The sequence below is a fragment of the Myotis davidii genome, unplaced genomic scaffold, assembly GCF_000327345.1.
Source record: "Myotis davidii unplaced genomic scaffold, ASM32734v1 scaffold494, whole genome shotgun sequence".
NCBI classification, from domain to species: Eukaryota; Metazoa; Chordata; class Mammalia; order Chiroptera; family Vespertilionidae; genus Myotis; species Myotis davidii.
The window spans coordinates 997,407-1,001,361 of NW_006285480.1; the positions used below are offsets into that span (position 1 = coordinate 997,407).

General features: G+C 39.9%; 1 protein-coding gene across 4 annotated transcripts in view; it reads left to right on the top strand.

Annotated features, from left to right (window-relative positions):
• The window catches only part of MPP7 (membrane protein, palmitoylated 7), a 240,166-nt gene that overhangs the window by 108,867 nt on the left and 127,344 nt on the right, over positions 1 to 3,955 (top strand). The gene's annotated exons all lie outside the window — the stretch shown is intronic.

Below are 3,955 nucleotides of genomic sequence, written 5' to 3' on the forward strand. Positions count from 1 at the left end.
TGGAATTGTCTCAAAAAAATATTTTTGTTGTTGTTGTTGTTGTTAATCCTCACCCAAGGATATTTTATTGATTTTTAAGGAGAGGAAGAGAGAGGGTAAGACAGAGAGAAACATTGATGTGAGAGAAACACATTGATTAGTTGCCTCTTGCACAAGCCCTGACCAGACTCCCACTGGGGATGTGCCCGCGACCAAGGTACATGCCCTTGACCAGAATCGAACCTGGGACCCTTGAGTCCACAGGCTGATGCTCTATCCACTGAGCCAAACTGGTTAGGTCAGTTAATTCCCTTTTAATGTGCACAAATTTCATGCACCAGGCTACTAGTATGATAATAATATTGGCTCAGGGAGACAAATCAAGGAATAGAGAGCCTAGATACAGACACTTTTATATGGGAGTCTGACCAGTGACTCCCATATAAAAGATAACACTTGTGTCAAGTAATATTATGACACATCAGTTGGAAAAGATAAAATAGTGCTATCTTTTTGGAAGAAGATAAAGAGGCACCACGGTTAGTTCTCCAACTTAATTTATTCTGGGAGGCTGTTCGAGAAGCAATTTGAAAACTGAATTATTTTTTCTCTTTAGAAATAATGTAAATTGAATTAATCCATTTTAGGCCCCCAAATAATTCCCTGTTTTAACCTTATTATATACAGTGCATGTCTAAAGTACTGTTTAATCTGTAAATAAACATTTCCTAAATTTATCAAACCACCCCTTACTAGCCTTAAATGAATTTTTAATATACCACTGCCTTCTAAATGCTATCACTGGCTATTGCTTTTGTTTATCCAAACAACATCAGTTTTTCTACCTATTCAATTGCCAGTAATTGTTAGTTTTTGGGCACTTTCACACCCTTAGCAACATTATCATTCTTGATAGTCTCCTTATGTTTTAAAATTGTATTAATTATTGCCCAGCCAGTGTTACTCAGTGGTTGAACATCGACCTATGAACCATGAGATCTTGGTTCGATCCTGGTCAGGGTATATGACCATACTGGGTTTCGGGGCGTATGCAGGAGGCAGCTAATCAGTGATTCTCATTCATCATTGATGTTTCTATCTCTCTCTCCCTCCCTCTCTCTTCCTCTTTGAAATCAAGAAAAATACATATTTTTTAAAATTGTACTAATAATTGATTTCAGCCAGCAACAAAAGCATTCTCTCATTTGTCATTCTGAGGTATCAGCATAAAGAGGTTGTCTGGTCAAAAACAAGTTTTGGTTGACAACCAAGACATTTTTTGCTGTGAACAACTTGGTTGAGAACCCAAATTGTTTGAATGGGAGACTTTCAAGAAACAAGGTTTGACTGGATAGGAGTTAAGACTTCAGCAGCGGTTCTCAACCTGTGGGTCGTGGCCATCAGAAAACACATATAGCATATCAGATATTTACATTACGACTCATAACAGTAGCAAAATTACAATTATGAAATAGCAACGAAAATAATTTTATGGTTGGGGGTCACCACAACATGAGGAACTGTATTAAAGGGTGGCGGCATTAGGAAGAGTCATATTTTAGGGACAATGTAAAACTTAGAAGTCAGGAAAATCTCTTTATTAATTTAGGATAGGAGATGTTTTCTTAAGAAATAACTTCTACTTGCCCAGGAACACTGTATTAGTTAAGGTACAAGGAACAATTGACAAATAGTGTAAAAAAAAAAAAGTCATATTTTAGGGACAATAGAAGTTTATTTCTACTCAGTAATCATTTAGAGGGATATGCCAGATTAATGAGTCATACTTCTCGATATGGGATTTTGAGGACCCAGGTTCCTTCTCACTGATAGCTTTGCTGTCTCTTAAGGCTTGTCCTCGTCCACTCCAGCTGGTGGTGGAAGGGGAGAATATGGAGGAAGCATACTCATTTCTTAACGGAAGTGGCACATAGAAGTTACACTTATATTTCATGTTTGACAACTAATCACATGTGTGAACCTGGCTACCAAGAGAGAGGGAAGGGTGGACATTATAGAAAATGTAGCTCTTGCCTAGGTAGCTGCTTTTTAGCCACAGTTTCGTTATCGTGGAAGGGGAGAGCTGATGTTGGGGAGCAACTGTCCCTGCCTCAGAAACTATTATGGAAAGGCAAGTCATAGACTGGAGAAGATAAAGTTAAAAACCATAGGAAATTCTGTTTTGTGTCCGTTTGATTGGCAAAGTGTCTGCTAACACCAAGTCTTAGGATATGAGACACAGGAAACACTGGAACACTCTTAGGTGTTTACCACTGTGCAGGAAGGAGATCTGTGAAGGGATGTTCAATAATGAAAAGGTGGAAACAACCATAGTGCTCCTCAGTTAAAAGGAATATAAATTACTGTTCATTAATATGATAGAATATTATTCAGCTGTTAAATGGATGAACTAGATCTGTATATATCAACCTAGGTATCTCAATACAGTATTGAATGAAAAATTCAGTTGTACAGGAAAATATATATACATACTAGAGGCCCAGTGCACGAAATTTGTGCATAGATAGGGTCCCTAGGCCTGGCCGGTGATCAGGGCCAATCTGGGCCTTCCTTCCCCCTGGCCCCTGGCTGCTGGCTAGGGCCTTCCTTCCCCTGGATTCCAGCTACCAGCTGGGGTCTTCCTTCGTTCCACACCACCCCTTGGTGGTCACCACACGTCATAGCAAACGGTTGAACTCTTGGTCGAACTCCTGAGGGGAAAATTTGCATATTAGCCTTATATTATATAGCTTATCAATGGAAAGCCAGAATTTAGCATATTAAAAGTAGGCACAAAACAAGGATGCCAGATCTCTATATTTTTATTCCTTTTTTTTTTTTTTTTTGAGTTCCTGGCCAAGACAATCAGCCAAAAGAGAGAGAGGGAGTAGTGGTATAATATTGGAAAGAAGGACATAGGATTAGCATGGTGGCCTTTACTGCGTTTGTTGTTTTTCAGTTCTAAATCCCTTCTTTTCTTTATTATTCCTGTTTTCTCTTGAGCCTAAGTTTTGTTTCATTTTTTGTTTTCCTTTTGGAGAAAGATTAAAGTGTTATCTTTAATGCAGGTCCCAAACATTAGAATACTTTTATTTTTTATTCCTATACAGCATAATATGTGACTTAAAGCTCTTCTCGGCTGTCATTGTATCCCAGGGACCTTTTAATACTCAGAATTCCCTCCTCTCCATGTTTTAAATAAAAGAAGTAGATGGGTGTGTGTGTGTGTGTGTGTGTGCGCGCGCGCGTCTGTGTCTATGTGCAAAATAGATCATTAAGATAAGCTAGTCTGCAGTCAGAGAAAATAAAAGCATATTATCCAGAGAGAAGCAGAGATGTGAATCCCTGTGATACACAGGAACACTTGCAAGAAGAAGAAACAGGGAAAAAGACCAGTTGCCTGTTTACCTTGCAAGTGCCTGAGAGGCCAGCCATACTCCTCCCTATGACTGAGTTCCAAAAGATTCTCATCACCTTATGATCCTTGTGCCTTACACTGATTCTCAATAGACTTAGACTAATTCTCAGACCAGCCTATTTCTATTTCCGCCTCATATCTCCGGCCAGTCCAGAGAAAGCTCCTTTCTTTAGGGAGATAGAGCTGGCCTGCCGCTCCCTCCTTCATGCCGATGGGAAAGAGAGTGGCAGAGAACTAGATGGCAATCCTGGAATCTTACAATTCCTGGGTTGTGGCCATCCAGGTGCCTGCCTCCCACTGGGGAAAGAAAGGAACTGACTGATAAAGCAGTAGAGTTTGAGGGACACCCTCTCTGACCACACCCTCTGCTTTCTATACCATCTCCACCCCCTCATCTGTCTCCAGCAGCAAGGCTGAAGGCTGTAAATTCGTTCTTAAAAAGCAGGGCTCTTTGGGAGTAAACAAAGGTATATAAACTGTTGCTGGTCCCTAAGCTAGCAGTGACTAAATACTGCACTGGCTCCTCCAAGTATAAGGTTACATTCTTTAAATATACAA